This window comes from Emydura macquarii, unplaced genomic scaffold (assembly GCF_026122565.2).
Source record: "Emydura macquarii macquarii isolate MOO-44397 ecotype Brisbane River unplaced genomic scaffold, CSIRO-AGI_Emac_v2 contig_2481, whole genome shotgun sequence".
Lineage (NCBI taxonomy): Eukaryota > Metazoa > Chordata > Testudines > Chelidae > Emydura > Emydura macquarii.
This window is the reverse complement of record NW_027132618.1, coordinates 1063791-1086649: the sequence shown is the minus strand read 5'-3', so window position 1 is coordinate 1086649 and position 22859 is coordinate 1063791. Positions and strand designations below refer to the sequence as shown.

Sequence of the window (22859 nt, the reverse complement as noted above, 5' to 3'; positions counted from 1 at the left end):
CCTCCTCACCACACAGAATTCAAAATGGACCCCAGGAAATACAAACAGTAAAACAAGTACATAGAAGAGAATTTTTACTGGGAAGGCACACATTTTTGCTAGTACATTCTGGTTTGTTAAAATAAGAACCTTATGTTACGTTCCCCATACATACACAGCTTGGTACCTACCTGGTGTAACAAACTGCCTGAAAAGAGACTGAATTGTACGGGAGAGGAGGAAGAAGTGGTTCAAACATAGTCCCTTTTTGAAATGTAGCCCATTTCCGTGAAGTCCATGTATTCCATGGGTGACAAAATCATTAGTCCCAAATACAACTGAGGGTTTGAATTCAGTTCAGAAATTTGCAGGGGTGGGGGTTGCAGGTAGAGGAGTGGCAGAAGAATTATGTGTTTGCGTGCAGTCCTAACAGGATATATTGGAAGCCGGGGGGAGGCACTAAGCCATGCAGACACTAACACAGCATCCTGTTGATTCCCACATGGAATTCTGACCCAATCCTGGGTGCTGATAGCTGCAAACTCTTCCTGTAGCATAAAATCCAGATATGTAGTCACATTTTGGGGAAGGGTGTGTTTTTCAGGGTCATCTCAGTAGCTCACCAGCCAACTCCACTTGTAGATTCACCATACATTTGAATATTTCAGTTGCATACACACCTGCTGCTTGGAATAACACCTCTCTTTGCCAATCAGACAGGCCCGCCGACAGGGACGGGTGAGCAGGGCAAAGGGAGTAATTGCCCATGGGCCCAGCAATTTTAAAAGGGACCGGACCATGGGTGGCAGATGAAGCTTCCCCTCCAGGAGGCTAGCTCCATGTCCCATCTCTTCCACTCTATCCCCGCTCCGTCCCAGGCCCTGACCCTATCCCCTCCCTGCTCAGCCCACCTCCTCTCTTCCACACCTCCTTCCCCGCTTGGCCTCCCTGACACCACATCCCTCCTCCTCCACTTGCCCCTCCGCCAGCCGCTGTTGCTAGGGGGTGGGGCTATTAATTGTTCTGTCTTGGGGCCTGGAATTGCTGCCAGCAGGCCTGCAATCAGGCACTACCAGAATTGTTATGGCCTCCAAAATGTGCAGTGCCTCAAATGATAGAGAAGACTAATGTAGCACAGCCACCGACATCCCCACAAACTCCTCTTTTTTTGGAGGAGAAGGAGGGGGAGGAGAATTGTGATTTTTAACTTACCGTTCTCTCAGTACTTCTTTCACTGTGATTAACCCAGCTGTGTTCAGGGAGATTCTGCGGTCTGAAGTAGCCCTCTGCAATATATTGAAGTTCAGTTTCAAAAAGTAACATTTTCTGTCCTTGAAATTCTTAAGTGATCTTTTCTGTGCTCCTGCACTGAGCTATTCAAAACAATAACCTTCTGGGTCTTGTTCTATTCCAGGCTTCTCTTCAGGCTGTAGGACCTCCACAGCTTGCCCCCACTGTAGAAGCCTGGACCAACTGTACATTTGCAGACTGTTCCAAGAGGAAGTGTTTCTGTGGTGAACTTATGGTTGAAGTTCTGGACAGGGCCAACAAGCAGGTCGAGTACAACAGGCAAAGAGACTTGTGTCAAGAGGAAAAACATGCTGAGAGGCAAGCAGAAAGGCTCAGGCTGCTTTCGTAGCTTGAGCACAAGGTAGACGCATGGGAGCATGCACTTACTTCGCAGTTCCTTGCACAGAAACGGCAGTTAAGGGAGGAAAATAGAGCACAACAGCAAGAACTGTTTGAGCTGCTTCTGTCTCTAATGGCTGCAAGAGCATAGGTTCCTGCCTTAATGCCACCACTGCAACACATTATATAATGTGCATTTCAAATAATAATGATCATAATATGATCAGGGACAACTGGGAGGTTGCATGCAAAACCCTTCTTTCAATACAGCTATATACCGTATTTCCCCATGTATAAGACACACCTTTTTTAGAAAAATTTGGGGTCTAAAAACTGGGTGCGTCTTATACAGTGGTACTTACCGGTGATGTACCGTAATACATTTATTTTCAAATTTAGGGCCCCAAAATTAAGGTGCGTCTTATACATGGGAGCATCTTATACATGGGGAAATACGGTACATCAATCCATACATCAGTTATTTACATCAATCCATACTGTTGCCTTCTCCTCCCCCCACCCCAATTTCATAAGCTGTCATGTCATTCCAAAATACAATGTATGGCAGTCAATGCCTCTCCCACACAAGCAATCAGTGCTTCCCCCTCACAAGCACATTCATAAAAGTACTATTTTTCCTCTTCCATTGGCTCATGCAAATCTATAATGTGGGAGCACAAAGCATTCCCGATTTCTGTTGCCTGGGTTCATCCGGTACACTTTGAGTGTACTGGTTCAGCAGCTTCATAGGTCCATTCAGGGGGAAATGGCTAACATTTGGCTTCACAAAAATTATAAGAGCACAGCAAGACACAGTAATGTGGATAGTATTGATGACACTGGCATCCAAACGGGTCTGTAAACATCGCCAACGGAATTTCAATCAGTCAAACACATATTTAACCACAATTCTACATCTGCTGAAGGGAAATTACACCTTCTTTTGCAAGGGCCTCTTAAATCAGGATATGATTTAATAAGCCAAGGCAAAAGGAGGTACGCATAGTTCCCAAGAACAACAGTGAGGATTGTAACTCGGTTTATGCAATGTCATGTGGTGAGAATAGTGTCCTAGCCTCCCAATCATCAGAAAATCCTGGCATCATGAACTTTTCCAGTGCAGCCAACATGGACATTCCTAAATCAGCCACTGTGATCAACAAGGGCCTATATAACTATGAAGTGATATTCTTTGCAGTTTATGTTCGCATGTGCTCTTTGGGGCAACAAACTATGAGCACATGAGTTCGTTCAATGGCCTCGTCACAGTCTGGAAACCCTGTTCTCTCAAAGCCAGCAATTACTTCAGGAATATCTTTCACATCCGCCACTTTGGGGTAAGCCACACACCTGATTGCCTCAGAAACCTCATTTTACCCATAGTTGGCTTTCCAACATCGGACCGGTTGACAACAGACATCTGTGTGTGTCTTTATGCTGGAGGGTCAGGGTAAGCTGCTCACAAAGGTTCAGAAATGTAGCTTTCTTTATGAAAAACTGCTGGTCATCCCAGGTCTACATGATGATGTGATCTCCCAGGGATGTAAAAGTTTAACCATTTAAATGGTAATCAGCTGTTTAAATGTTTAAACAGCCGATTACCATTTAAACTGGGGGGCAGAGGGGAGCAGCAGCTGGGCTGGCTCCCCGCCAGTCAGAGCAATTGGGTAGCTCTCACTGGAAGCGAGGAAGCACAGAGCCCAGTGCGGGTGTGTAGCCGCAGCTGGGCTCAGCTCCTGGTGAGAGGGGGCGCGGTGCAGAACCCAGGATGAGGGGGTGAGCCGCAGCTGAGCTTGGCAAGCAGCAGGGAGCCCAGTGCGGGGGTGAGGGGGGAGGCGAGCTGCAGCTGGGCTCTGCTCCCTATGAGCGGCGGGGGGTGAGCCACAGCTGGGCTCCAGCGGGGAGCCTAGCACCAGTGGGAGAGGGGGAGAGCCGTAGCACAGAGGCGGGAGGGGGACTGTCCACCAAACTTGACTGTCCAGAGGACAAAGAAAGTCAGCCCGTGGAATTGTGGGATACTTTTGGTGGACACTAGGAACTCAAGTCTAGTGGGGGCTGCATCTACACTGCAAAGCATTAAGGCTTGAACTGTGGGTGCTGACTTGACTCAGGCTTGGATCCTCCACCTCAGTGGGGTTCTGGGACCCTGGATCTAAGCTCTGGGTTAGCATGATTTGTGTGTAAATGGAAAGGGGGATAGGCTTGATCCTGAGTTCAAACCTTGGGCTTACACTGCAAAGAGGGCTTACACAGAGGGCATGTCTAGGAAAAATAGCAGGTGTTTTAAAATGTCTTAACTAACACATTTTAACTTATTTAACTTAACAGTACAAATGGTGTTTAAAAACATTAGCTGATTGTGGTCAATCCCAGTTACCCCCTAGCCTAGATAGGTCCCAAGTTCTGTAATATATTATCTGAAGACACTTTTGCAGTTCCCTTAGCCCAGTCAGTACATAGTAAGGAATAAAATAATCTAGACCAATTTAAAAACCAGCAGCACTTTCAAAGGCTGCACATGCAAGCTGGGTAAACGTGTGCCTAAATGACTGGTTGTGCCTTTAAGGCCATGTCTACACCAGAGAACTTACAGCTGCACAGCTGTAACAGTGGCGCAGCTGCACTGGAAGATTGCTGAAGTGGCCACTCTATACCGACGGGAGAGAGCTTGCCCGTCGGCACAATAAAACCACTTCCATGCGCAGCAGTAGCTATGTCAGCGGGAGAAGCTCTCCCGCCGACATAGCACTGTCCACACCAGCATTTCTGTCGGTGTAACTTATGTCGCTCAGGGGATGTTTTCTAGGTGGTGTTTTTCTTCACACTCCTGAGCAACATAAGTTACACTGACAGAAGTGGTAGTGTAAACACAGCCTAAATCTTGTATACTAGGAAGGAATGAAAGGTGGGATTCAACCTGCATGTCAGAGCACAGGTTCACACCATACTCCTTGTTGCCCAGGTCTCACATCCCATAATCTGCTGCAGGAGCCCCTTTTACCAAGGCTCCCAGGATTTTATTTCACAAGGAAGACAGTGACAGATAATGCTGGGGTGTAGCTCAGAAAAATCTAGCATGACCATTAATGGCTAAAAATTAGAAACTTTTGTTAGAGTTTAAAGTGCCAGTTAAGCCTGTTAAAAATGCTATTAAAAGTTCTTGTGCCAGGTTTCACTCCTTTTTACAGGCTGTTTTTTAAGAGAAATACTTAGCCCCTGATTTTAGCAAGCCTTGTTTCCAATTTCTTCATCACAGCAATGAAGTGGGATATGACACTTCAAGTGAACAGCATTTTACCAAATGTATTAGTTCTGCTTTTCACTTTTTCCTTTCTGAATAGCTCAATATAGAGTAAGGGAAAAAAAGCCATTCTTTGTAGTACAGTAGGCCTGGCTTTTCTACAGATGCCAAGATTAAAGTAACAGCCTTTCACTTACTTTGTTTGAGCTTCTTTCTGTGATAATGTTTTATTGATTTAATCTGTGGGTGGATGACCCATTGGCTTGAAATGGCACTCACCTTCCAATATAGAGAGAAAAATATTATAGGAAATTAAAAAACAAACAAACCCCAAAACAAACCTATTTTACTTATGATCAGGTGCTTGTAAGCTTTACTATGGACACCATCCAGTAAAGAGTTAACTTCACTGTGTTAATTAGTTATAAAAACAGATGCAATTTGAGGGGAAGGTTTTGGGTTTTTTTAAAGTTACATGTCCATATTTTAAACTTATACCTAGCATTTTACATGTCCAAGCAGGCCACCCTCCCCTTGCCTTCCTTCTGCAAAAATCCTATGCCCCTAAACTTGGTGCCTTACATTGAAATATTCCAAGCAGTTGTAAACACTACAGCATAAATACAAATATGACTATTGATATCATCTCCTACCTAAAATGACAGTCCACCAAAGTACTTCAGCATGTGCCTAACTTTAATCTTCTGAGTAGCCTGGTGATCTTAAACAATGAAACTACTCACATGCCTAACATTAAGCAAACACCTAAATGCTTTGCTGGATTAAGGCCTAAAGGATTCTTGTAAAGTCAAATTTACAGTTCTTAAGAACCAGAATTGATCTTTCAATGAAGTTGTAGGTTTAGCTTAGAGATTTGCATGTTGTCCCATTTTTCTTTCAAACTTCATTGCAATGGAAATTTTCTGGCCAGGTCTAATTGCTACTAAAGCACTTCAGTTTGAACAAAAAGCAGTCTCCTGAGGGCCAGATGGGATTGTGGGTGTGTAAAAAAGAAAAGTCTCCTTTGTTTCGTTAAAAGCAAATCCACAAGGGACAAAGGAGAAGGCGTTAGTGCCCTGAAATCAAGATACACCAAATTTTTCTGCCACTCTCATAGAAATAAGAATTCTAGAGAAAAACAAGTTTGACAAACAAACAATATGAAATCTCTGTGAGGATTTGAAATGCTGTTAGGAGTGTCAGACACATCACAGTCATGACTGTGGTTGTCAAGGTAACCTCAGGTCTTGGGATTTCCACAGCCAAAGAGGACACAAAACAGCCACAGTAGGTTCCTTTCCAAATCACTATTAGAAACACCACCTGACCCTGTATAGATATGTTTCTTATACTAGTCTCTGGAAGTATGAGACTGGGATGGGAAATTAAGCCAAAATGGTGCTTTGGTTTGTACTGTATTGATTGATTGGTGGACGTGATATACCTTGACTTTAGCAAAGCTTTTGATACAGTCTCTCATAATATTCTTATCAGCAAGTTAAGGAAGTATGGGTTGGATGAATGGACTATAAAATGGATAGAGAACTGGCTAGAGCATAGGGCTCAACGAGTAGTGATCAATGGCTCCATGTCTAGCTGGCAGCCGGTCACAAGTGGAGTGCCCCAGAGGTCAGTCCTGGGACCGGTTTTGTTCAACATCTTCATTAATGATCTGGAGGATGGGGTAGATTGCACCCCCAGCAAGTTTGCAGATGACACTAAGCTATCGGGAGTGGTAGATACCCTGGAAGGTAGGGATAGGATATAGAAGAACCTAAACAAACTGGAGGATTGGGCCAAAAGAAATCTGATGAGGTTCAACAAGGACAAGTGCAGAGTCCTGCACTTAGGACGGAAGAATCCCATTCACAGCTACAGACTGGGGACTGACGAGCTAGGCAGCAGTTCTGCAGAAAAGGACCTGGGGGTAACAGTGGATAAGAAGCTGGATATGAGTCAGCAGTGTGCCCTGGTTGCCAAGAAGGCTAATAGCATATTGAGCTGCATTAGTAGGAGCATTGCCAGCAGATTGAGGGAAGTGATTATTCCCCTCTGTTCAGCACTGGTGAGGCCATATCTGGAGTATTGTGTCCAGTTTTGGGCCCCCCCCATTACAGGAAGGATGTGGACAAGTTGAAGAGAGTCCAGTGGAGGGCAGTAAAAATGATTAGGGTGCTGGAGCACATTACTTATGAGGAGAGGCTGAGGGAACTAAGTTTGTTTAGTCTGCAGAAGAGAAGAGTGAGGGAGGATTTGATAGAGCCTTCAACTACCTGAAGGGGGGTTCTAGGGAGAATGGAGCTAGGCTGTTCTTAGTGGAGGCAGATGAAAGAACAAGGAGCAATAGTTGCAGTGGGGGAGGTCTATGTTGGATAGTAGAAAAAAGTTTTCACTAAGAGGGTGGTGAAGCACTGGAATGGGTTACCTAGGGAGGTGGTGGAATCTCCATCTTTAGAGGTTTTTAAGATGCGGCTTGGCAAAACCCTCGCTGGGATTATTTAGCTGAGGTTAGTCCTGCTCTGAGCAGGGGGTTGGACTAGATGACCTCCTGAGGTCCCTTCCAACTCTATGATCACTGTCTATAATCACGAGGTGAGAAATCCAAAACACTTTAGAAGGTGCCACAAGCAAATCCCAGAAAACTCATCATTTGTAAACAGTAATATCCTACTATTTCAAAGTCTGTATTTTTTGGAGAGTGGGATGGGGACAGTACTTCCAGGAATAGATTATAAAGCACGGTGATTCCCTACCTGTTGGGAATCGTCTGTGCGGTACAAAATGCCAGTCTGGTCCATGGCAGCTGAATTTTCTTAGATCTGCCAACCCAGCTGTAGTTGCAAGACAATTATTTCAAATTTATGAAGTGTTGCATCAGGATGTTTGGCTTTTACAAAAAGACCACAGAGGTGTATCATCAAGTTGATTGGACACACAGGCCAACAGAGACGCCAACATTCAGATTTTTTTATAATTACTTCTTAATAATTCATTCTGAAGTTGGACTGTCAAAAAGTTGAAAGAAGTTCCCATGCAACTGAGAATTAAATTAAATTAAATATCCGTTGCCTATGAATCCTGGAAACTTTTCACTAATTTAAAATAAAGGTTCCCTCACTTAAAAAATAATGTGTTTATTTCCAACTGATTATGAATAATTAAGCAAATATTCTCAACCAGTGCTCCCACTATTGAAGATTTAACTGCCAGGCAAAGCCACTGCAACCTTCTCCTGCACTGTATACTGCTGTTGCCTCAGATAGTAGACTTCTTCCATAATTACGTGATCTCCATCAGGGCCTGTTTGTGTGGCTGCTGCAGGCATATGTTCTCCTGGAGCATCCCATACCACTTACTTGCTGAGAGATCTTCCAGTCAGTGACAAGGGAGTTGATGCAGGAGGTAGGTTTCTTTATTCTCTATTGCTTACTCCTACAGACCTCTTACTTCTCTGGCATTGCTTGCCTACCATCCTCATAATTCTATCACAAGTATGCAACCAACCACACACCGTTGTTCCATGGTGAAACCAGAGGGAACCTGGTCCAGAGTGTCCATCTTTCCCTTCTCATTACTTGGCCACACATCAAGCACACAGCTAGATGACCATGTACATGCCAGGACCCAAAGTGTCAGGCTAAGGACCTCTCAGATGATGGGGGACGATTTGTACTTTCTGTTCTCCTGTAACAACTTCACTCATTCCTTCCAACTCCCACCTGTAGAGAGATTCAAAATGGCCCCTGGAGGTCTTCCAGTGCCAATATCCTCTCAATATTTGTTACATTAGCATTCACAACACTGAATAAAAATGTGCTCCTACATGTGTTTATGAATAAAAGAGCTATGAACAGCAGTGAAGTGGACCAAGGGGTTTTATTCATACAAGAATGCCCTTTCACTCAGCCCTGTTTGCGACTACATACATTGCATTTGACCAAAATAAAAATGAGCCACATTTGCCTCTGATTATTTTAAAACAGTGTATAAGGCAAAAAGTCAGAGTCTTTCTGCATATTTCCCTTTGATACTCATATAGGATTTGATTTACTTGGCAGCTAGAATTATTAGCAATTACATACTTGACTGATCTTCTACAACTAAATTAGAAAAATCATCTGTATTATTGAAGAAGGTCATCTAAATTATGATGAACAAATAGTATTCTGGTACAAAAGGTAACTAATTTAGTAACTAATGAAATTTCATTTCACTCTCATCCATTCCAGAAACCTTTCTAAACACACACTGTTCAACACTGTTTTATTTTTGGTGTGCATAGTTCAGTAGAGTTTATTGAACTTAAAAAGGCATGAAATCTTAAAGGAAAAGGTCAGGAGAGAAGGTTTACATCAGTAAATCTAGATCACTGACTTGTTAAATACGTGAGTTAATATGGCAAATGCTTCCTTGATATTATTATTACCATAGCAATACTCTGAATTATAATATATATTGCCTATCACTTGAGAATCTCAAATGGCTTTATAAAGATGATCTTTATTCCCAACCAAGGAAACTGAGACTTGCCCAAGATTATGCCATAGAGATTACCTGACTTGCCTGCCCCTGTTCCAATTTAAATCAAGAACAAAACTTCCACTAGTTTTTTGGTGCAAAAATCAGGCCATAGTGAAAAAGTTGGCAGAATAGAGAACAGGACCTGTATTTCCTGACACGCAGTCTCACTGTCAGCTAGTCAATGCTGCCTCCTCTTGAATATTTCTCTTGTGGTTTTTAGACCTACAATATACATGTAGTTGGAAACAGAAATGAATGTTATGCGTTATTCAGTTCCTTAGCTGAATAAATCTCCTATTGACGTTAAGGGGATTTACAAGAATATAATGTGATTAATACCCCCATGTGGTTTTTTTTAGAACATCTAAGATGCATTTAGGAGACGACTGTTTGAAAATAGAATTCAAAACAACAATTCCTTGACAAGAATAGCAATGAGCAGTCAGTGCTATGAAAACTGGTACTTGAAATTTTCCATCATAGTATTTAGAACTAGGCTCCCATTGTACACATGCATTTGAACTAAAGCATCTACCCAAGTCCCATACTTCACATAGATTTGCTTCTCGAGCCACTTTTGTATCTCAGTTTTCAGCCATATCAACAGCATCCTATTCCTGACCTAATTATACCAAAATAGGTTAGTTTTTTATCTCTGGGACTTTCCCATGATAGAAAACAATCCTGGCCCTCAGTTCAGGAGCAAGCATTCCAATAAAAAGGTTTTATAAGATGATACTAGGTCTGACAAGCTTGTAAGATTTTACAGCTGCACAAACACATTTTCAATTACTCTGGGATGCCACAGAAAGCTGGCTGACAGTGCAACTTGGTAGCTAAGGAAATGTGAACTAGAGATAAAGTTTTGTATATAAAGCTCTTAATCTCAGCCGTAAGGGGACAATCATGCCTTCAATTCCATAGCCACAGAGTGTCACTAGTGTAGACAAAATTCATGAGGAGAAGCAGTGTCTATGGGAGCCATACAAGAAGTGGTGAGAGGTAGGATTGGAGTTTCTGTTACACCCTTCTTCCTTCCCTTCCACCATGCAGAAGGCATGTGGTAGGACTGTGGGGTCTACATAATCTGGATGCTGAACAAAGGATTTGCCACTAAACCCTGGTCTACACTTACCTGGAGATTCGGCGGCAGCCAACGGGAGTTACACAAATTACACAGAGTAGCTTGCGTAACTCCCGTCGACTGCTGTGCTTCCCTTCTGCGCACCATCTTCACTGCACTGCACCTTGAGTGCTACACTACTTGATGGGGTGGATTTACTCAGTTGACTTTCTGATCGATTGAGCAGGTCTACACTGACCGCTCAATCAGTCCCGAAAGATCTATCTGGCGGCAGCGACTTTGCTGCCGTCAGTATATAGACATACCCTAAGTACGCAATTGGGTTTTACCCCACAACTCTGCCTGGGAGTTAAAAATAGCTGGGGAGAGTCTACTCTGGGTCTCTGATCAATCTGAGCTGGGCCAGAGACAGGTTTTTCTCAACCTGTGCCTGTGGCTGTAGAATCTACCCTCTGAGGGACTACTCTGTACACATTAAGAACCATATGTGCACACCCACAGCTGCACTGCTAAGTGATTACACCTCCTGGTCACAGGGATTTGAGAGTCTGATTTGTTGTTTACTGTTTTGACATCCCAGGGCTTGATTCTGCACGATGCTGAGTGCCTCCTGAGAAATGCAGAATACCCTCCCTCAGCACCAGGGACTTTTATGGGAGCAGGAGTGAGCCTCACATACATTCAATGCTAAGCCCACTGAGGACACTCAGTAGTCACTAAATGATGGAACTCCTTCCCCCAGAGTTTTTTCTAAGTGTCTGAGTGAATATCTTTTGGACACAACACATGTTCCATTTATTTTGCCATGTTTATCTTTAACAGTCTCCTTTTTGTGCCCCCTTGTACCCACATCACTCCAGTTCTATTTGTTTATAGTTTGGTACTCCCCATTCCTTGGGTTATTTTCTCTAGTAGGGTGCCCTGCAGTCCTTGAATGAGTGTTTGGACTGGGTAAGGAGTGCACGATTTTGTCCTCAGTCTGGGCAATTTGGACAAATATTTTTCTCATATATGCTAGATACATTTTTTTTATTATATACAAGTTTGACTGCCATTGGAAGGACCCTGGCACTCTCTCTGTCTGTACTTTGTAATCTATGGGGTTTCTGTGTTTCAGCAAATAATTGACAGTAATGCATTTGGGAAGAAATTATTGCTTCACTTTCATGTGCTTAAAAAAGTAGTGTGGGAAATACTGAAAACATTGTCATAGGATTGTGTAGATTGTTACAATGATTCTAAGTTTTGCAAACGATTTTCTAAATAAATTGATTCTATTTTGGACAGATGGGGAAATAAAGTTAAAGTACAACCCAAGTCGTTCACATTATAGTGTCTCTCTTCACTGTAATTTACCTCAGATTTCCATTTTCCCTATACAGGGAAAATTGGTATTCATTTATAATAAAATATTTACTAGGGCTGGTCAAAAATTTTGTGTCAACTGTTTTGACAGAAGGTTGAGTTTTCAACTTAATAATTTTTTTCACAAAAACAGTCTGTTTTCCATGAGAGTTTCAATATTTTCTCAAACTAAACTTGAGAAAACCAAGAAGTTCTCAGTTTTCTAGATGAAATGTTTCATTTTTTGATATTTTGCCAAAAAGTCTACATTTTCCTGAAGAATATTTCAAAGAAAAAAAAATTATGAAAAAACCTTATTCCCAATCTGCTCTGTAATGATGAATGCTCACCTCACACGAGCACCCCCTCATTGAGTGTGTGCGTGCCTGCAGATTTCTTTCTTGATTTCTCCACTCACAATGCCCCCATCAGCCACTGTGCTCTTCAAGCGAGTCTTCGGTGGCTCAGCCCTCTGGCACACAGTCCATGTGTGAAAACAAAAATATACCCCTTCTGGGACATATGGTCCAATCAAGCTCCCAGTATTGTTCTGCAGCCCTCCCCGGGCTCAGTCCTTCACGGTCCAACAGGGCCCATCACAGTACCCTCACTGGGCTCAGTCATTGCCAGTACGTCCAACCTGGCCTATCCCAGTGCCCTCAGTTGGGGTCTGACTTGCTTGCAAAGCTTCCTGCTCTGTAGTGGAGCAGAACCCCCAGGGCTTCCTCTCTGGAGCCTCTTTGCCTTTTCCTTGAATCCTCAGTGACCCCAGATCTCCAGCTGAGCCACTCTTTTCAAACTCAGTTCATAGAGTCCCCAACTCTTCAGCTGAGTCAGTCTCCCTTCAACCCCTTTCAGGGGAGTAACAATTTCATGTACAGTCCCTTCCTTGGGCCTGTCTAAACTCTCTTCTATCAGGGCATAAACACCTTCCCAGTGGCTGTTAGGGGGGACCACAGCCCACACACTATTCTGGGTTCCAACCCAGGGACCTTCTAAGTAGCTGCCATGGCCACATCCCTCTCACTGCATTTTCTGGGCCAATTCCCCACAGTCCTTACCTTTCTCAAGTCCCAGCAGCCAGCCAGGCACACCTTTCTTGCTCCCCCAGTCCCTGCCAGCAGCTGCCTGCCTAACCCCAGCAGCCAACCAGGAGCCCTTCTTTGCTCCCCAGCTCCTGCAGCCCACCAGGAGCACCTCTTGCTCCCCACAGTTCCTGCCAGCAGACTGAACTCACTCTGGCCCTGCAGCTCCTTTTATATGAGCCTGCTGGGCCCTTACTGGATGCTCCCTGAAGCCCCTTTTCTGATTGGCTGCATCCCACACAGCCGCTCTAGGCCGTTTGGTGTATCCAGCTCCACTGCTCTTTTCTGTGGGTGGGGTGTGGTAGGACCACGAGGCCTCCAGCAGGGGGCCTCCAAGCCTAATACACCCCATCACAGGCTCTAATACTGACTATAGACACTGGAAAGTAAAGTAAACTGTAGGCCCCATTTTCAAATGTCACCACTTCACAAGGATATCCATACATCATATTTGTTTGCTCAAATTGATGTCATTTTTCAATACACAAAAAGCAAGCAAATACTTTCTACCTGTTTTAGGCTAGGAGAACAACAAAACTAGAAAAAATAATAGTCTCCCTTGAAGAGTATGCAGTATTTGTCTCTCCTCTGTGACAATGAACTGGACACCTAACGGCAGAGTCTTTAGAGATTTAAAGTTGCAATACATAGAAGACAAGGCATAACAGTTACACAGCTAAATACACTATATTTGGCAATTAATGTAAGTTTATACCAAACAGCTATTTACATGACTGACAATTTGAGCATCCAAATTCAGGATATTGATGTGATATGAATGGGCCCACATTTGAAAACCAGGTTCATCACATGTAGAAATGAACGCTGTGATCATCAGAATGACTTTGGCATACAATCTTAGTAATGTATTCTAATACAGAAAGGTACAGAGCTCCAATCAACATATGCCTAGCACAAGAACTCCCTTCTTCCTCTTGTTGCCATACCATTCCATTTGCCTGTTCCCAGTAAGACAGACCAGTAGCAAGTGTCACAGAGTGGCCCCTTAATCAGCATGCACATGGTGAGATTTAGTTATTCATGTGGCCCAGGGTCCAGAATCCAAATCAATTCCCAAACTTGGCTCTCCCACTTTGCAGTACAGTTAGTGGGGACCTCATTTTTCTCCTTCTGTAATTACAAGTAAATCCCTTTTTAACAGTCTGGTGAATCCTGTTTCTGCCCTTATTTTTAATCATCCTTTTAATCTCAGCAAGTACCTTGGAATTTCTTCAATGCAGAGTTCAAAACTGTAATGGACGGCACCATAAAAACTGCTATTGTGTTTGTGCAGTTTGCAGAGTAATTGCTTGCTGCATCAATCTTTGTTAAAGCAAGCTAGTTTTGCTTATTATAAACACTTAGCAAACAAAGAAAAATGACAGGCCCTTATCACAATCTGGATATTTGCATAAACCACAGATTCTTTCATAGGAGATTTTTCTATGACCCATCTGGATTATTAAATGCACAGCCAAACACCATGACTGGGGCTGACCCAACCTCTAGATTGAAGGAGCAAGAGGAGGGACAGATTATTAGGATAGTCTCCTTTAGAATGACAACTAAGGTCTACATTCAATTAAAACTACTCTGTAACTTACCTGGTAAAGAGGTTCATAAAAACCATGCAAACTGGCCTCACATCTGTGCAACTGTTTCAATGAGAAACTGAATTTTTCCTAAGATGCCTTGGTTAGGATATTTCTTTCCTTTGCTATAACACCAAGTCTAAGAGAAGCAGGCACAAGTGGATGGACCTGGGAAGTAAACAGCTCCAACAAAGGACCATAACACATTCCCTACTTGTACTTGCCCACTGAATTTTTCAGCTGGGAGCAGTTGAAATAACCCTGTCAGCTGTCCCAGATGAAAAATCAGGCTCAGCACTGCAGCTGGTTATGAATTTTTTGACAAATCATTTTTAGTCAAAAAATGTCAATTTGACAACAATGAAACTGTTTGTAAAATGAAGTCAGTTTCAACTACTTTCATGGCTTGAAAAAATGTTGAGAAAAACATTTCAAAATGGTCAAAACAAATAGTTTCAACATTTCCTAAATGAAAAATTCCAGTTTTCTGCTTTAAAATGATTTTTCATTTTGAAATTGAAGCCAATCAGACTCAAAAAGATATCAAAAGAAAGCTCAAAATTGAAAGGAAATGTTTTGAAATTATTAAAACATTTTGATTGACCCAAAATGAACAAAAATATTGGGGGATGTTTAATTCGCAAATATTTTTGAGATTGACTTCATCCTAATTTGAGACTATCTGAAGAGACTGTCTGATGTCACTGCATTTTCATATTTTTCACAGCTCTCAGAGGGAAGTCTATAGCAGGGCCCAACTCAGCTGGACCTGCTGAGAAAACACACTGGGTAAAAAGGGTAGCCTGAGGATGAATCTAAAAGTGGAGTGAACCATGGGATTCCACTCGGAGAGAAGTGCAGGCAAGGGCCTATCACTTGGAAGGATGCCCACATATAGTCACTAAGAGGTCAAAGATATAACTTACCCTGGAACTGTGACATCTATTATCTGTTATATCTGTTGATATAAATCAATGCTGTGCTGTCTTCCCGAATCTTCAGATAGCCTAAAACAACAGCTCTCAGCAAGATGTGAACTTCTGCATTCATTTTAATAGAGGATTTACTTCAGACTAAACATCACAATATGTCAATATTAACTGTTTAAATGCCAATCAATTTAGCTAAAACATCCAGTTCATATGTTTATTATTAATCATTTCTATTATGGAAGAGTCCAAAGGCCCCAGCCAGGATCAGGGCCTCACTGCTCTGTGTAAACAGATAAAATGTCACACTGCTGCCTCTGTTTCTTTCCATCAGAGATGCAGTCCCACTCCAATGCCAAAGGCCTTTGCTGTCTGTCTCCTAAAATATCCCCAGTTGCACCCTGCACAGATGACCAAACTTCCATTTTCCCCCTAACAAATCCTTCAATGCAGGGATGCATTGCCAATACAAAAATCTTCCATAGAGCAGCGTAAAATAAACAGAATAGCATTCCATGGATGAGAATTATACTGAATTCAATATCAGAAATAAAGAACACACCCGATACTCCACAGACTGAATTTTCATGTTCTATTCCATTATTTTGAATGTACTTCAATCTGCTGCAGAAATTTCAAGGTGATGCAGCATCCAAGGGACCTTGCAGCATAATTTTGGGCCAGGGGCAATTACAGATTAAACTGATCTCAGTGAAATGCCAGGTCTGTCGTCACCCAACAGCAGAAACTCAAAGTTCATTAAAAAAATTGTGCACCCTAAGCAGCTCTTTTAGACGCATTTATAAAGCCCTCAGTTCCTTTATGAGGGAAAGGAAGAATTTTTATGATACTAGATGCCAACAATAGATTGGATGCCAAGGTGACATGAATTTGCCAGTCAGGAAGTGCAGTGTGACTGCACAGTCATGTGAGAGGCTAGCAGGGGCTGGCTAAGAACAGCTGTTCAGCAGAGTCCAATGGGACGCTTCTCCCTGCCAAACCCAGAAGTTTCACATGCAGGAGAAGAAATCAAACTAAATCCCCAAGAATTATTTCCAATTTGCAATTCTCATTGACCCCAATTCCAGCACATGCCGCTATCCTACCCATGTGAATTATGGCACCGTTAGTAGCATCATGAGCTGAAATAAAATATATGAAACAAAGGAAAAAATACCCCATGATGGGAAACAGACAATGCCACCTATTTACTAGCCAGGAAGCACTACTACAGACTTGGCTGCAGCTCAACCCTCTCACCAGCAAATAACACAGCCTCCCAGAAGAGATGACTCTGGCCCACAGCTCTATGTAATATGATTTTTATAAACATCAGCCTATGACAAGCAGTTGTGTCCTGCTGCTCTTGTCAGGAACTCTCTCTTTCTAATCAGTGTCTAACTAACAGTCTTAACTTAGACAATGGACAGACACCATATACTATTATCATTGCACCAGCTAAGCATATAAACACCATGAAAAGTTAATTCCCCGTGTATTCAATAATCTGTCCTAAACAGGACAAATGTCTTACAGTCTCTAGCTCATCTTAAATATTTAAAACTACTGTGGATTCTTGTAGTCAAAAACAGCAACTTCTGCAATACCTAGAAAAATATGTTCCAAACTAGACTAGATTTGAAGACTTTATTCAAGATTTTTTCCTGAAAAACAAGTGGCCTGCAAAAATAAGTTCCCTTTTTCACCAAATGCGGGCCTCATTCTCCGCTTGCTTTGCATATTAGTCATTTACACCTGTGCAAGTGGGTGTTAAATGCCACCAAATCAGAAATCTCTACTCACTCACCCTACCAGTACCTTTTACACCCACTTCACACAGGTGTAAATGATTACACAAGACGTAAGACAATGGAGAACGATGACCTAATTGCCTGAAGAAGTATGCCACCTGCAAACTTTTTAATGGGTTCATCATGTTATGTTTTCCCATGCATAAGCAGTAATCGTACACATTCGGTATGAATGATTTATTTTAGATTGAGAAAAACAGAAACAAAAAATAATAATAAAGTCTCCATGAAAGAACACAATATGCAAATATACTCTGTTCCACAGACTCTTTTAGAACCAAATGATTGCTGTGTCAGCTCAGCTCAGGTCTTTGAAATGTTAAAGTTGCAATACACAGAATCTAAAGAGGTCACAGTTTCAAAGTTAAGTAACCCCTCATGCCTTGTATTGTCTGTCAAGGTACTTCATCACCATAGTATCTGAACACTGAACAATTCTTAATGGGTTTTGTCCTCACAATGACCCTCTGAGTTAGGCAAATATTCTCCCCATTTCACAGATAAACTGAGGCACAAAGTAGATTAAGTAGCTTGCTCAAGGTCACACAGGAAATCTGTGGTGGAACTGGAAATTAAACCCAGATCTCCAAATCCCAAGCCAACATCATAGTCAGCAAACCATCTTTCCTCCACTTAACTACTAGGACTCCTGAATTTAGAAAAAAACCTCCTTTCTAACTCTGAAAACTAAAAAGATCTGTAACCCATACTTGGGAGTTCAAGTCAAGCACAAATAGTAAAGAAACACTTACTCTACTTAATATCTATTTCATAAATTAAGCCGTGTTATGGTAGGGAGGTAAAAATACTGCATGCCTTGGTTTGGCCAAATGCCCCCGCAGCCACTGATAAATTTTGCATGATACAAATACTAACAGCTGTTGAATTAGAACATCTGTCAGAATAGGGATGTTAGCCTTAGGCAAAAGGACTCTCTTAAATGTGTCGCAGAACAGAGCAATTGATCTTTTGGACAGCCAAACCTGATTTTTGTTTTTTCCACAACCTTTGATTATTAAACAGAATACAAATGTAAACCCAAGCTCTCTTCTTTATACATTAGACTTTACACACTGACATCTACATAGGAAAAAGAACATTTGCAAGTAAGGCTGAATGTTTTGAATCGTTACCTAATCGATATATATTGTCCCCATTACTGTATTAGCTGAGCTAATGTATTTATCTTCACAATGCCCCTGTGAGAGTGCTATTAGCCCTATTTTACAGCTGGGGAATGAAGGACCATGAAGGCTAAGTGACTTGCTGGGGTCACATGGAAAATCTGTAGTGAAGCAGGGAATGGACCAATCAGTAGTGGATGCAGGGGAGAGACCAATCAGGAAGCAGACTGTAATAGGGTTCAACACACCGCCTTGGTGCCACCTGCTGGCTATCTAGGGAATCAGTTCTCAGCCGTGCAGACGCCCCTGTCTGTGGTGTTTTGCCCTCTGTCCTGTCTCCACTGGACCTTCCTTCTCATGTCTTGGTCCTCCAGCTGAGTCACCATCCATGTTCCTCCATTTCCGGGGGATTCTGCAATCCATTCTAGCCACTTCCCATCATGGCCACCATAGTCCTGCCACCACCCCAATGGCAATCGGGAGTGGGGGGCTGCCCACTACTCTGGGTCCTGGCCCAGGGACCCTGTGTGTGTGGCAGCCTTCTGTTGTATCTCCCCCCAACTATTCAGCAGACTTCCCTGGGCCACTTCCCCACAGGCCCAGTACCTTCTTTACTCTGCCTTCAGGGCATTCGGCTCTGATGAGTCCCAGCAGCCAGCCACTGCTCTGTCTAGGGTTCTGACAATCCTCCCTCTTCAAGCTCCTGGGAGTCACTCTCCTTGCTCTGCTCTTCAGCTCCCTTTTATACCAGCCTCCTGGGCCCTGATTGGCTGTCACGCAGCCCCTTCCTATTGGCTACCTTTCGTGCAGCCTCTCCAACAACCCTCTTAACAGTTTCCAGGCCAGTGAGGGGCAGGCGCCCTGCCACACAAACCAATTGGGGCACCTTCTCAGCTGCAGATTGTGTAATCTGCAAAAACTCCAGACATTTTTTGTTATTTGAAAACCCCTCCCAAACAGAGAAAGCAGACTCAAAAAAGAGGCTATGTCCAGGGAAACCCTCTTCACGAATTCACATTTATCACTGGCTTGGCAAATTTACCACCAGGTTGTCTGCCCTGTTTTTGACAGTCTGCCTGAAGTAGGCACTAATGACCGTGAGCCACTCCAGACAGTGAGACAAGAAGTTCCAAAAGTTGACCGTGCACCGTGTGAAGAAGTACTTCCATTTGTTTTAAACCTGCTGCCTATTAAAATACAACAGTACAACTTTCCTATAAAGCTGCATCTTATCCCCATCTTCATGGTGGTATATGTAATTCTACCCAGGACTTCATCTCCTCACAATGCCCTGCCCTTCCTCAGCCTTAGTATGTCTATATGTACAGCACTACAGCGGTGCAGTTGTACCAATACAGCTGTGCCACTGCAGCATGTCCGGTGAAGACACTCTATGCTGACAGGAGAGAGCTCGCCCATTGCATAAAAAATAATCTCCATGAGCAGCAGAAGCTGTGTCAGCAGGAGAAGCTCTCTCGCCAACATAGCACTGTGCACACGAGAGCTTATGTTGGTATAACTTATGTCACTCAGGGGATGGAATAGTCACACACCTGAGTAATGTAAATTTTGCTGACATAGGCTGTAGTGTAGACATAGCCTTAATGTCCTGTTCTCCCCATTGTCTCACAGCCATCTTCTTACCAATCCTGCACATCAAATGGTGTTCCCAATCCCAGTCCACCATTGCCTTCCATTCAAATCCTTCCTAAAGATTCACTTATTCCACAATACCCTCAAGAAGTGACTCAGTAATAAATAAATAATCCTAGTAAGTTCATTCTTCTGGACTTCCCAGTACATCCTGCCTATGCTGCAGTAAGTTATTATTTATTTTGTATTATTGTAGCACTTCAGAGCCCCACTCCTCTGTCTTACTGAGGTTGTAAGTTTCTCAAGGCAGAGATTGTTTTTATTTTGTGTCATATACCAGAAAGCACCAAGTACCTTGTTGGTGCTATATAAAGAAATAAGCATAACATAAGGCTTAATAAGATGGGTGGGAAACAAAATGAGATCTGAAAACCCCTCCCCATCCCTCAGACTTTGGGGATGTCTGCATATGAACTTAGCAGCTCAGGCCTATTCAATTAGTTTAGCTCATGATCAGTGTCTGTATATCATGTTACATGTTGAAAAATTGAACATTTTCAAAATTAAAAAAATAAAATAATCTGCATTTCACAAAATTAAAAAAAGAATGCAACATTTAATACCCCCACCTTGCAAAAGGATTCTCAGGAGCATGAAGGGTTTGCCTGGCCATATCCCTTTGCAGAGGCCTTTGATATTACATTCTAGAGACAATGAAAAGTAAATATCTGACTATGGCATTCTATCACAGACATTATCAAAGTCACAATCTACACATTCTAAAATATAGGCAGTGACAGATATGAAAAATAAACTTTGCTTTGGCATTGCGAGTCTGATGAATGTGCCTTTGCAGTTTTCATGAAAATTTCCCTTTCAGGAAAACTTTAAAGACATCTGAGTATTTCCAAAGCTGCAGCATTTTCTAAAATGTTCTCACTTCTATTTCACTCTTCTCTATTGTTTTCTGTAAAATCTTTGCTGAAGTTAACAGTATTATCTTGGAATCCTTGCTCTTAAACATCAATATAGTGTTTCCATGGTAGGTGTTGTGTAGCTGAAAAAAGTTGTTTGCATCAATGACAGAGCTTATAATTATTTTATATATGGCAGTATAAAATCCTAGATGAAGGTTAACCAAGCACACTGCCTATCAACACCTCTGCCATGTCTCTTTTGTTTATGCAGAAATATGGATGACTCAGTAATGCTGTTTCCAGAACCTTCAAGAGAAGTATTGACTGACCAAACAAAAGCCAAAGAGTATTCCTCATACAGCAAAAATATGTGGAAACAAGCTCCACTTCTTTTAACTGATAAACACTTCAGATTTATTTGATTATTTTATTATAGCAATCTGACAACTAGAGTTATAACAGTTGTCTTCTTGACCCCACATACAGCTGCAATTTTACTGAGATATTTTGTAGATAAGCATAGTTTAGCAAGCAATCATCTTCGTTTCTGGAATGTGAGCAAGAGAGGACAAGCTTTCTGGTTACATAAGAAAAGTAAATAGCATTACATGAACATCAATATTTAGAAGCCATAAGATCAATAAGACAAATGTCAAGTGTAGTGTAGACTTAGCTAATTACCATGCTATGTGAAAGACACAAGTGACTGACATCTGTTGGACACAGCGATATTACAGAAGCATTTAGGGACCAATGCTGCAACGTGCGGTGTGCCCTCAGCTCCCACTGGAGTCAATACGGATTGAGGACTTGGCACCCAGGAGGATCAGGTATATAGCATCTTGTTCAGCCTTTCAAATGCTGCAAACAAATGCACTTGTTTTGTCACTAACCCCTCAGAAGAGTTTAGTGGCCCTTCCAACTGACTAAGGCCCCAGTCCTTCAGTGAGTTCTGCACAAGCATAGGGGCTTACTTGCATAGCACTCATTACAGGATGGGGCCTAAAGTGCTATCAAACCCTGCTATATGGTCTGTGGTGACCAACCTTATAAAGATGCATAAAATACTCACTGCAATGCGCTTGACATGCACAACAATGTGAAGTAATCACACTGGGGACTAGAGAAACTGGAACACAGTGCGCATACAAAGAGGCCAGATTACACCTGTTCCTAGCATTGCGCACTCCTTATAATCAGCATGCGAATAAGCTGTTCTGATGCAGCCCTATTGAGTGTATTGTCTGCTGCCACTCACCATGAGAAAGCTGTGTTTAATGAATCTGGATGTAAGCACTGACTGGAGAGACCAGACCCAGCAACACCTATTCACAGCATGGTACATTAACAGGGCCAGATATGAAGCCCGATAGCTGCAGGAGGGCCTAGAGCTGAGCAAATATTGCAAAATGCTGCAAATATTCATTTTAATTCAAAAGTTAATTTCAATTCATCCTGTTAGTGACATTCTGGTGTTTGCTGCTCACAAACATTTGAGCATGGACACATTGCTAGTGTAAACAGTCATGCAAAGATAACTCCGTTCTAGCAGACACCAAAACTGCATATTGGAGAGGAAAGCTGTGCAGTTGGCAGGTGGGGAGGGAGTAGGAGTTAAGGAATGAGAACCAAGTTTTTCTTGGCTCCCATGAACCAGCATAAAACTCTAGGGCATAAAGAGTCCTGATGCCCACTCCCTTGCACTCCCTAGCCACTGGACACCCTGTGCAATAACAAAAAAAGATATTGTTAAAGAAAGGAGGGAAATGATTTGCTGGAAATGGAGCAGCCCATTACACAACATAAATAAAGTTCTTTATATTTTAGACTGTGAGTACTATATTCAAAGACTGGGACCAAATGTGACCAACACCTTGAAGCAACAGTGCAAAGCACCAGATAACAGAAGCTATGCAATATAATTCTTTGAAAAGTAAGAGAAACCATGGTGGATGGGAGACAAAGAACAAAGAAACCAGCATCAAATTCAGAGTTTAAGGGTAAAGAATA

The 22859-nt window shown here is 42.4% G+C and overlaps 1 long non-coding RNA gene across 1 annotated transcript in view; it reads right to left on the bottom strand.

Annotated features, from left to right (window-relative positions):
• Positions 1-12219, bottom strand: part of LOC137163189 (uncharacterized) — a 57639-nt gene extending 45420 nt beyond the window's left edge. Inside the window, exons 1-3 of the long non-coding RNA XR_010922647.1 lie at positions 12149-12219; positions 9513-9592; positions 1192-1265 (exon numbers count right to left, since the gene is read on the bottom strand). This is a non-coding gene — a long non-coding RNA (uncharacterized lncRNA). The remainder of the gene's footprint in view (positions 1-1191; positions 1266-9512; positions 9593-12148) is intronic.
• Positions 12220-22859: the final 10640 nt, after the last annotated feature.